The sequence below is a fragment of the Felis catus genome, chromosome A1 (genome assembly GCF_018350175.1).
Source record: "Felis catus isolate Fca126 chromosome A1, F.catus_Fca126_mat1.0, whole genome shotgun sequence".
NCBI lineage: Eukaryota > Metazoa > Chordata > Mammalia > Carnivora > Felidae > Felis > Felis catus.
In genome coordinates this window covers 187,424,232-187,436,268 of record NC_058368.1, presented here as the reverse complement: position 1 = coordinate 187,436,268, position 12,037 = coordinate 187,424,232, and the positions used below count along the sequence as shown (strand labels likewise).

The following is a 12,037-nucleotide window of genomic DNA, read 5'->3' as shown; positions in this document are numbered from 1 at the left end:
CAAATGTCCATCAATGGATGAATGGATAAAGAAGATGTGGTATATATATATATATATATATATATATATATATATATATATATATATAATGGAGTATTACTCGGCAATCAAAAAGAATGAGATCTTGCCATTTGCAACTACGTGGATGGAACTGGAGGGTATGATGCTAAGTGAAAGTAGTCAGAGAAAGACAAAAATCATATGACTTCACTCATATGAAGACTTTAAGAGACAAAACAGATGAACATAAGGGAAGGGAAACAAAAATAATATAAAAACAGGGAGGGGGGCAAAACAGAAGAGACTCCTAAACATGGAGAACAAACAGAGGGTTACTGGAGGGGTTGTGGGAGGGGGGATGGGCTAAATGGGTAAGGGACACTAAGGAATCTACTCCTTAAATCATTGTTGCACTATATACTAACTAATTTGGATGTAAATTAAAAAAAATAAACAATAAAATTAAAAAAAAACCAACACAGTATTACTAACTATAATCACTATGCTGTACATTTTTCCTCATATAACTAGTTTGTACTTCCAACCAATGTCTCCCTTTTCCTCCAACCTCCAGCCCCTCATAGCCACCATGCTAGTCTCTTTTCTATGAGTTCAGCTTGTTTTAGATTCCACATATAAGTGATAGTACAGAATTTACTTTTTCTGTCTTATTTTTCTTAATATTATGCCCTCAAGTTCCATCCATGTTGTTGCGAATGTCCTGCTTTCTCATGACTAAATAATACTAGTGTGTGTGTGTGTGTGTGTGTGTGTGTGTGTGTGTGTGTGTGTGTGTGAATCACATCTTCTTAATCCACTTATCTGTTAACTGACACTCAAGTTGTTTCCATATCTTGGCTATTGCGAATCATACTGCAATGAATATGGAAGTGCAGATTGCTCTTCAAGATCTGTTTTCATTTCTGGGTATATGCCCAGAAAGGAATGAATGGTTTGTGGGGAAATAGGTTCTAGTTACATAAATAGGTTAGAAGAAAAGCTTAGGGCAGAAAGCCGCCACTACAGGGAGAAAGTGCCCGAGGTTAGTTAGTGAGATATTATAATGGATTCACGAGAAACTTGTATCACCTGCAGGAAGTTACTTTCCATCTGATGCCAATATACTAATGTACCTTGATCACAAACTCCACTTAGCCTCCAGACCCTTTGCTTCTTACACACACAAGTTAATGATTACTATCTGATTGTTTTCTCCATGTTCACCTGTGTAAGATCTTGTTTTCCTCACATTCACCACGTGGGTAGAATCTTGTGGGCTCAATAAATACGGAGACGAAACGCCTGGTCGGGGCTCTTGTCTCCTCCTGCGTATTCACCTTTTTCATGTTCAGTTCTGCATCCGCTGTCTCGTTGGACAAGAGAGAATTCCAGACTCACAGTCTGTGACAATGGATCAGGTAGTAATTCAGTTTTTAAAAAATTTTTAATATTTATTTTTGAGAGGGAGAGGGAGTGCTTCGAGCACGAGTGGGGGAGGGGCAGAGACAGAGGGAGACACAGAATCTGAAGCAGGCTCCAGGCTCAGAGCTGTCAGCACAGCTTGACTCAGGGACTTGAACTCATGAATCACGAGATCATGACCTGACCTGAAGTCAGAAGCCCAACTGACTGAGCCATGCAGGTGCCCCAGTAATTCAGTTTTTCTTTTCTTTTTCCTTTATTCCTTTTGCTACACTGCTTTTCATAGTGGCTGCAACCATTCACATTCCAACCATCAGTGTACAAGAGGGCCTTTCTAACAGGTGTGAAGTGATCCCATGGTTTTGATTTGCATTGCCCTAATGATGAGTGATGTTGAGCATAGACCTGCTGGTGTACCTGTTGGCCAGTTTCATATAACTGTTTTTTTCATATACTTGTTGGCTACTTGTAGGTCTTTGGGAAAAATGTCTGTTCAGTTCTCTGCCCATTTTTTAATTGGATTGTTTACTTTTTTGCTGTTGAGTTGATGAGTTCTTAATATATTTTGGATCTTAACCTTTTATCAGATATGTGGCTTGTAAATATTTTCTCCCATTCAGTGCTTTTTCATTCTGTTGGTTTTCTTTGCTGTGCAGAAACTTTTTAATTTGATGTGGTCCCACATGTTTGTTTGTTTGTTTGTTTTTGGCATTGTCTTGCTTTTGGTGACAAATCTGAAAAATGATCACTGAGAATTATGTCAAGGAGCTTATCCCTCCCTATGTTTTCTTCTAGGAGTTTTATGGTTTCAGATATTATGTTTAAATCTTAAATCCCTTTGTTGATTATTGTGTATGGTGTAAGGTAAGGGTCCATTTTCATTCTTTGGTATGTGGCTATCCAGTTTCTCAGCATCATTTATTGAAGAAACCACCCTTTTTCCCTGTTGTATATTCTTGGCTCTGTGATCAAAAATTAATTGACACACACACTCTCTGTGTGTGTGTCTCTCTCTGTGTCTCTCTGTGTGGGCCTCTCCCCCCACCCGCCTCTCTTCCACCCCCACCCCGTGTGTGTGCCTGTCTCTCTGTCTCTCTCTCTCTGCGTGTGCGTCTCTCTCTCTCTGTCTCTCTCTCTTTCTGTGTGTGCCTGTCTCTCTCGGTCTCTCTCTCTCTCTCTCTCTCTCTCTCTCTGCGTGTGCCTGTATCTCTATCACTCTGTGTGTGTGTGTGTGTCTCTCTCTCTCTCTCTGTGGGTGTGTGTGGGTGCGTCTGTGTGTGTGTGCATCTCTGTGTGCGTCTGTGGGTGGGTGTGTCTCTGTGTGTGTGACTGTGTCTCTCTGTTCGTGTGTGTGTCTCTGTGTGTGTGTGTCTCTGTGTGTGTGTGTGTCTCTGTGTGTGTGTCTCTGTGTGTGTGTCTCTGTGGGTGGGTGTGTCTCTCACTGTGTGTGTGTCTCACTGTGTGTCTGTGGGTGGGGGTGTGTCTCTGTGTGACTGTGTGTGTGTGTCTCTGTGTTTGTTTCTGTGTGTGTGTGTCTCTCTGTGTGTGTCTCTGTGGGTGGGTGTGTCTCTCACTGTGTGTGTATCTCTGTGTGCGTCTCTCTGTGTCTGTGTGCGTCTCTCTGTGTCTGTGTGCGTCTCTGTGTGTGTGCGTCTCTGTGTGTGTGCGTCTCTGTGTGTGTGCGTCTCTGTGTGTGCGTCTCTGTGTGTGTGCGTCTCTGTGTGTGTGCGTCTGCGTGTGTGTGTGTCTGCGTGTGTGTGTGTCTGCGTGTGTGTCTCTCTCTGTGTGTCACTTTGTATCTCTCTGTCTCTGTGTCTCTGTGTGTGTGTGTCTCTGTGTGTGTGTGTCTCTGTGTGTGTGTGTCTCTGTGTGTGTCTCTGTCTCGGTGAGTGTGTCATCTCTGTGTTGTGTGTCTCTGTGTGCATGTGTCTCTGTGTGTGTGTTGCTGTGTGTGTGTGTCTCTGTGTGTCTCGGTGAGTGTGTCGTGTCTCTGTGTGTGTGTCTTGGTGAGTGTGTCGTGTCTGTGTGTGTGTGCGTCTGTGTGTGTGTGTGTGTGTGTCGTGTCTCTGTGTCCTGTCTCTGTGTGTGTGCGTCTCTCCCCGTGTGTGCGTCTCTCCCCGTGTGTGCGTCTCTCCCCGTGTGTGCGTCTCTCCCCGTGTGTGTGTCTCTGTGTGCGTCTCTCTGTGTGTCTGTGGGTGGGGGTGTGTCTCTGTATGTGTGTGTCTCTGTGCATCTGTGTGTGTCCCTCTGTGAGTGTCTGTGTCCCTCTGTGTGTGTGTCGCTGTGTGTGTGTGTGTCGCTGTGTGTGTGTGTGTCGCTGTGTGTGTGTGTGTCGCTGTGTGTCTCAGTGAGTGTGTCATGTCTCTGTGTCGTGTCTCTCTCCGTGTGCGTGTCTCTCTCCGTGTGCGTGTCTCTCTCCGTGTGCGTGTCTCTCTCCGTGTGCGTGTGTCTCTCTCCGTGTGCGTGTGTCTCTCTCCGTGTGTGTGTGTCTCTCTCCGTGTGTGTGTGTCTCTCCGTGTGTGTGTGTCTCTCCGTGTGTGTGTGTCTCTCCGTGTGTGTGTGTCTCTTACCGTGTGTGTGTGTCTCTGTGTGCGTCTCTCTGTGTGTCTGTGGGTGGGGGTGTGTCTCTGTGTGTGGGTGGGGGTGTGTCTCTGTGTGTGTGTCTCTGTGTGTGTGTCTCTGTCTCTCTGTCTCTCTCTCTCTCTGTGTCTCTGTGCGTGTGTGTGTGTGTGTGTGTGTCTCTCTGTGTCTTTGTGTCTGTCTCTCTCTCTGTGTCTGTCTCTCTCTCTGTGTGTGTCTCTATCTCTCTGTGTCTCTATCTCTCTGTGTGCCTCTATCTCTCTCTGTGTCTCTATCTCTGTGTGTGTGTGTGTCTCTCTCTCTGTCTCTCTCTGCGTGTCTGTGTGTGTGTGTGTGTGTGTTTGTGTATTTCTCTCTATATATATATATCTGGATTTATTTCAGGGCTCTTGGTTCTGTTCTATTAATCTATGTCTTTTTCAAATGCAAATACCATACTATTTCGATTATTACAGTTTTCTAATATTGTTTGAAATCAGGGTGTAGGTGCCTCCAGCTTTATTCTTCTTTCTCAAAATTGCTTTGGCAATTTGGGGTCTTTAGTGGTTCCATACTAATTTTAGGATTTTTTCCCATTTCTGTGAAAAATGCCATTGTAATCTTGATGGGATTGTATGGAATCTGCAGATTGCTTAGGTTAGTATGGACATTTTAACAATATTCTTCCAACCCATGAGCACAGACTATCTTTCCATTTATTTGCATACTGAATTTCTTTCATCAATGTCACAGTTTTCAGTGTACAGATCTTTCACCTCCTTGCTTAAATATATTCTAAAGTATTTTATTCCTTTTGGTGCTATTGCAAATGAGATTATTTTCTTAATTTCTCTCTGATAATTATTAGTATATAGAAAGGCAGTTGCTTTCTGTGTATTTTGTATCTTGAAACTTTATCAACTTCATTTATTTTAGTAATTTTTTGGTGAAGTCTTTAGTGTTTTCTATTTATAATATCATGTCTTCTGCAAATAGACAAAACTTTATTTCTTTCTGATTTGGATGCTTTTTATTTCTGAATCATGGGGTACTGCATCAAAACCTTTCAATGACACTCCCAGTATGGATGGTAATTAGGTCCCCCAGAGTCCTGTACTTTGCTCTAGTAGGTGGGTGGTCAGGAGCACTGCCCAATAGTCAGGGGACAGGAACATTCCTAGATGCCAACAGTTTGCATTTGGTGTGACACTGAAGGTAGAGACAGAGGCACAGACTGACTACACCATCTGCTTTGATGCCCTCTCCAGTGCTGGTTCTTTGCAGGGCAGTAGGCGCAGCTGTACAACCTTGCTTCTACCACCATTGCTCTTTGCATAGTTGCAAAGGGCTACGCACATCCATGCAGGCACTGCTGTTAGACCCCACTGCCTGACTCTGACCATACCTGGGTGTGGTTATTAGGTGATTTGTAATCTCAGCAAGTAGGGAATTCTGCAATCTCAGTAAGCAGGGAATTCTGCTCTACCAACCCCTCTGGATGTGTTTGGGTATTTTAGCAATTAATAGGACATAGTAGATTGAATTCTCACATGTTTAATCTCTCTGCCATGGGACCCTGCAGTGCACTAGAGTGGAAGGAGTATATATCGCAATTCTATTGATGTTGGGCTTGGCTATGTGGCTTGTTTTGGCCAGTGGGATGTGGGCATAATTAACAGTTTGCCAGGTCTTTCTGAGAAGCGCATGCTACAGATTACCATTGCTCCTTCAGCCTGAGTTCAGAGTGAGACCAAGGGATTAGATGGAAACTGACCTGAAATTGGAGCCAAATGTAGCTGCCCTAACCTGCAGTTCTGTGAGCAAGAAAGTCCATGATTGCTATTACAAGTTGAGTTTTGGAATGTTATGCAGAAGTATTGCAGCAACAGCTGTCTGTACATAGGGCCAACTTGCTGTATACTAGTATATGTTAGCACTAAGAGTAAATGAAAAATTTTTTGTTGTTACAGTTATGTGAACTGCCTGAGGAAGCATCAAGGAGGAGGCAGAGAAGGAAGAGGCCAGAGCAAAGATTTATAGGCAGCAATGTTCAAAGGCTACAAAGGGACCATGAGGAGGCCAGCCTGTTTGGAAGAAAAAGCAAAGCACCAGCATTCAGGGTGAGGCCTCCAGGTTTTTTGATGTGTACTTTCTTCCTTTTCTTCATCTGGGGCTCATAAATCCCCTCTTGTGAAAAATCTCATGTCATCAATGGGATGTCCACTGGTTTAGCCCTGAAGAACAATTTGGCAAAATCTATCAAAGCATTAAATGGGATTATTTGCCTTTTATTCTGCTATTTGTCTTTAAGACTGTATCCCAAGGCAATAATTGGGCAAATGAGAAAGATGGTACGAGAATATTTTTCCTTAATTTATAGTGTTGAAAACCTGGTTATTCAACACTAGAGGACATTGGATATCCTAGGTGTCCAACAATGAATTATTTAAATTCATACATAGTGAGACCCCTTCCAGCCTTGAAAATGTAAAAGCAAAGGTGTTTGTGATAGAGTAAATGAGATTAATGACTATATATTCATATTACCTGTGTATATAGGTACAGTCCTAATTGCGTTTATGGGATTTTGACTATAAGATACTGTACGCACATACACACATCATTGGAGACCACTCCATTCTCTTAGGGAGTGTATTTTGTTGGCTAAAAATAAATGCTTTGGTTGGGGGCGGGGTATGAATCCTGAAAAACAATAAATAAAAACCCTAAGTAACAAAAAATTGTCACCTACTTGCCCTGAATAGTAAAAGAGTATTTTGGAGGGAGGCAGGATACAATAAGCCTGAACATGAGGTACGGGAAGGGAGGAGAAGCTCCATATTCTTCCTTGGTCCCGCTCTTTGCCTTCTCCTTGACTTGCCCCTTGCCTGCCCTAAGTACAGCCTGGGAGGGACTTTGAGAGGGCAGGGAGATTTAATGAGGGAAATTAGAAGTGGCTTCTGTGGAGTGTGTGATGAAGTAATCTCCCATCACACACATGTGTGATGTATATACAAAATATATTAATTTGTATTAAACCTTATTCTTGTTGCTTAGGTAAACTCAAAAGAATCTGCCTCTTTGGGTTCCTCCCTTCAGACAGGAGTTCTTTGGGGCATTTTCTCCTCATAGGACAGGGGCAGGTGGTTGGCTTCTGCATTGGTCCTCCACATCAGTTGTCATAGGTATGGGTGCTTTTCAACCATCACTATGGGAGAGTTTGTTCATGATGCTCTGATAAAACTGGAATCTGGGGATTTGGATGTATACCAGATTCAGTTTTTTAATTTTTTTAAGAGAGCAAGCTTGGAGAAGAGACAGCCAAATCTGAATGCATTAACTTTTTATAAACTTTGTTTCATTTATTTCTCACAATAGACTTTATTTAACAGTGGAAAAAATTGAGGTTCAGAGAGGTTAATGACTTGTGGAAAGTCACCCAGTAGATCTAATTTATCCAAAACCAATCTGATACTAAGGAGATTTGTTTGTTTTTTGCCTTTGCTTTTATCTTTTTAATTCCAAGGGGCCATCTGGCTGGGACTATTTAACCTACTTTAGGTAAAACATTGTTTTACCCCATATCTCTCAGCCACTGTCTTTTTTTTTTTCTTCTTAGAAAGAAATAAGAAGAAAGAGAGAACTGTACCTTGAGGGAATGAAGGTAACAATTATGGAAAAAAGAACCCTTGGCAGTGTTGTGATGTTTCTTGGACACTGGAATTGGTTAGCAAATATTTAATCGGACTGAGTTTTTACCTAGAGTTTTTGCCCTTAACTCTAAACTGCCTGAAGGATGAGAGCATAGACAGGATGATCCCTATATCTCCTTGAAAGCTGTGTTTGACAAAGAATGGTCTGAGACCACTCATATTAAAATGATCTGGGATGTTTCAGTGGGAGACTTGCATTCTTAACAAGTTGCCTGTATCAATCATGGTCCAGTCAGAGAAAATGCAATGGAAGAGAGATTTAAGGTAAACAATCAGTTACTGTATCAGTTTCCTTTGTGGGATAACAAAACACCCTAAAATAAGTAGTTTAGAAGAACAATTTGTCTGCTATTCCTTACCAGTCTACTGGCCAACTGGATCATTCTTCAGATCTTGACTGGGCTCCCTCCTGTGTCTGTGGTAGGTGTCAGGACAGCTAGGTAGCTTGGATTCTGGGATTTGGCTGCTTATTGGCCTGGGTACTTGGGTCCTCCTCCACGAGGGAGGCGGGTGCTCCTCCAGCCAGTTAGCCTAGGCTCATTCACCTGGCAGCTCAGTGGGATTCCAAAAGGAAGCATGCAAAGGCTTCAGGTCTAGAATCAGAACTGGCACAAATTGCTTGCTTGCACTGCAATTGGTTGACGAAAGGAATAAGGCCAGCCCAGACTTGAGATGGAGAAATTGACTCCATTTTTTGATGGGGGCTTTATGATCATATTGCAAAGGGGAATAGATTGTCAGGAATCAATTGGGACCATTTTGCCAACACCTTACCATTGTTATCATGGTGTGCAGGAAGGCTGGAGGAGCAAAAGGAAGAAGAGGTGTGATAAGGGTTAAAAAGGATTAGGGGAGTTCCTTTAATGAGGAAATTGCTAGCCTGGAGCCCACACAGGCAGTTCTGGGACCTTAGTGGGGAGGTACCCTGCTGCTGCTGGTGCTGCTGCTATTGTTACTGCTGGAATTGCTAAAGAGACACCACCTCTGCTGGAGCTGGCACCAGGATGTCTTCTCCTTTCTGGCTGCCAGTGGTTCACACTGACTGAATCTAATGAGAAACCCTTGGCAAGACAACCTGGGACCTTCAGCATGCAGGCTTCTAGGCCTGGCAGTATAGAATAGGGGATAGAAGGGAGAGTGTGGGGATTCAAGCAGGTAGGCAAACAACTGTCACTGCCCTGTGGAATTCTTACTACATTAAAGTTTTGAAACCCATTGTTCTAATATGCTATGATTCCAGAAGAGGGGTGAAATACAAACCCTATTCCAAAGATGAAAGTTGGCTGAGTTGACTGTGGATTGGTAAAGAATTCCCAGGGAATTATTCTTGTTGACCTGTAACTTGGCTGGACACAGGGGTATGGACAACATGACTAGTTAGAATGGGCAAGAGAGTCAGATTTCAGTCTCCTTCATTTTATCAAAGGAGATGACCTGTATGGAGAAGCCATAGACCTAAAAATCTTGATGTTTACCATCTGATCTGCTGCTTGCCTGATGGTCTTAGCCATCAGCGCTGAGAGTGTTGCCTGCAGGTGTACGTGAGTAGGGTATAGAGAGGCAGGCAATCAAAACAAAAAAAAATGCAAGGATATTAATCAAATGGAGATGATTAGGCAAAAAAATCAGTCTTTTAAAGGTCAATAAAAAGACAACTCCAGATTCATTAATGAGAAGAAGGAATTTACAGACCTATTGCTAGAGAAATCCAGTAGCTTCCACTTGGAGTCAGATAATGATTAACTCCTGCAGCTGCAGGAGAACCTAAGCAATGGGTCAGGGGGTGGGAAGGCAGAAGGCAGGGTGACAAATAGTGCAAGGATGACTCTGCTACCGGGGAGTTTATAAAAATTCTACACTGAACACCTCAGAAGTCTAATCATGGATCCTGAAGATATTTAAATACATAATGGACTGATCTGGCACAAATATGTTTTAAATATGTATTACTTTCTTGTAAGAACTATTTAACAGTGATATTCATACTGGGGCTTAATCAATAATATTTGAAATTGGCTTGCAAATGTGAAAAAACACAGCTATATAAATTTAGCTCCTCAAGACCCTTCAGAATCCTCACTCTTTCTCCCCTGTGTGCAAATGATGAAGTGGGCCCAAAAAGCTGGAGTGGCTGGTCTGAGGTCACACAGCTGATTGAGACAAAATCAGGACTAGAAGACCACCTCCATGATTCCCATTGGTGGGTTTCTATTCATTTACCATAATTTGTACCTTGTGTTTTGACAGAGGCTAGGCTTTTATCTCAATGAAGTATGATAGACCATGTTTTCTAGATTGATCAGACTTAGCCATGGGTAGTTTTTCCAAAATAGATCTGCCTGGAGCCCAGCCCAGAAATTGAGAGGCAGAATTCTGGGGGTGGGAGAACAAGGCCTTAGGAAAGTATATGTTCAAAAAAACTTAAGTGTTTCTGATGACCTGCCCCATTCTGTGTAAGGACGTGGTTTTAGGCATTGGTTGGCAGAAGAGATTGTTTCCAGATGTCTGCATACTTCCAGTTAGGTAAGGCTTTTGCCTGAAGCCCTACTTGACTGAGTGGCTTCCTGAGTGGTTCATGTGTGGGACACCCTCACTAGAAATTTCCATGGATCCATTCTTTGTACTGAAAGTAACAATATTGGAGGTGCAGCATTATCCATCAGGTTGGCTCCTCCAACTATCTGCAGTCCAGAAAATTGTACAATGATACTCAGTTCAGGATACCTCCTGTATTGATCCTCCAGTACCAGGCTATTGGTGTTTATCCAAAGGTGAGGGTAAGTTAAATGTACCTAATTATAATCAGGAGGGAAACTAGGTCTAGGGATAAGTGGGTTTCTCTTGTTTACTGGAATATCTGTGGCTCCTAAAATAGTACCTGGAATATATTAGGTGCTTAGTAAATATTTGTTGATTTCATGAATGAAAGGGAGCCCTATATTGGGTGCCAACTATGAAATAGCTGTACTTAACATATCTTGAGTCACTAAGTGTCCTCTTTCTGGAAGTGTGGGTGGATTCTGGATGTATTTGGGATTCATCCAGTAAAGCTCCACAGGGCGTAATGTATGATGATAAATCATAACCCTCCTAGGTGTTCAGAATCAATTTCACACCTCATCTGTTACCATGAGCAGAATGTGAGAAAGTCCCCTCATTGTGGTAATACATCAGCTCACACAAAAAAAATGCCTGAAGATCAGAAAAGGGAACACTGTTACAGTCTATGGTGCTTAATCAGCTATCCAGACATTGATGGATTTTAGGGGCTATTTACATTTGAATCATGGCATCCGGAATGTCTCAAGCAGAACCTATAGTTTTATGGACAGCATGGAAGCAATTTTAAAAAATCATTATCTGTTAGTGAGAAACTAGGTCTCTCTTTATAGAAATACTCTCTAAGTAGAAAAGTGAGAAAAAACTGAGGATAAAGTACTATCTAGATAACAGTCTGGGCTGTCAGAGTTTCTCACTGTGTCCGTGACTGATCAGAGTATATTCTCTTGCTGTATCTGGTCCAACCTCCTCATTTCTCAATCCAAGGCTCTAAGAAGCCACTCTTAGTTGGTCTGAGTTGGCTGAAGTGAAATTCCATATCATGGATCAAGAGTTTGACTATTTCCATAGAAAGAATTCTAGTAGGTAATAAGATAAAGGGAAAAATGAGACCTAGGTTTGGAAAATATCTTGAATTGGGCAGAATTCTGCCTATCTTGTTTCTGGGCAGGATAATATTCAAAGCTATGAGTTGAAGATAAGTTCCTTGATGGCAGTATTTTACCAACTGAGTTCCTCCCCTGCCCCAACCCTTTGGAGAGAGAGTCAGGCAGAGGGAGAGAGAGAAAGAGAATCTTTTTTTTAAAGTTTTTTTTTTATGTTTATTTTTGAGAGAGTACGGGAGGTGCAAAGAGAGAGAGAGAATTTTAAGCAAGTTCCATGACTGACACGTGCCTTGATCTCATGACCATGACAACATGACCTGAGCTGAAATCAAGAGACACTTAACTGACTGAGCCATCCAGGTGCCCCATAAACTGAGATTTTTGGGTCCTATGCATCAGAATCACTTTGGTAATAATGTAGGTGCTTGTGCCTCAAATTCCTGGATCTGAACCTCTGGGCTTGAAGCCAAGGACACTGCATTGGGACAAGTATCCTCAATATGTCTTATTCATGCTCAAGTTGGTAAACCAATGCCCTGGTAAACCTAAGGAGACCTGGGTTCTAGTCTCAGCTCTGCCCATTCACCTGCTGTGTGGATTTGGGCGCATCATTTACCTGATCCTCAGTTTGTTTATTAAGGAGTAATCATAACATTTTACAAGATAGCTGTGAGTCTC

General features: G+C 42.4%; 1 long non-coding RNA gene across 1 annotated transcript; it reads left to right on the top strand.

The window, feature by feature from the left end:
• The first annotated feature begins 1,294 nt into the window (after nucleotides 1-1,294).
• On the top strand, nucleotides 1,295-8,410 carry LOC123385151. The gene is made up of 3 exons (XR_006597304.1): nucleotides 1,295-1,418; nucleotides 5,952-6,101; nucleotides 7,601-8,410. It is a non-coding gene; the product is annotated as an uncharacterized LOC123385151 (long non-coding RNA).
• The last annotated feature ends 3,627 nt before the right edge of the window (nucleotides 8,411-12,037 follow it).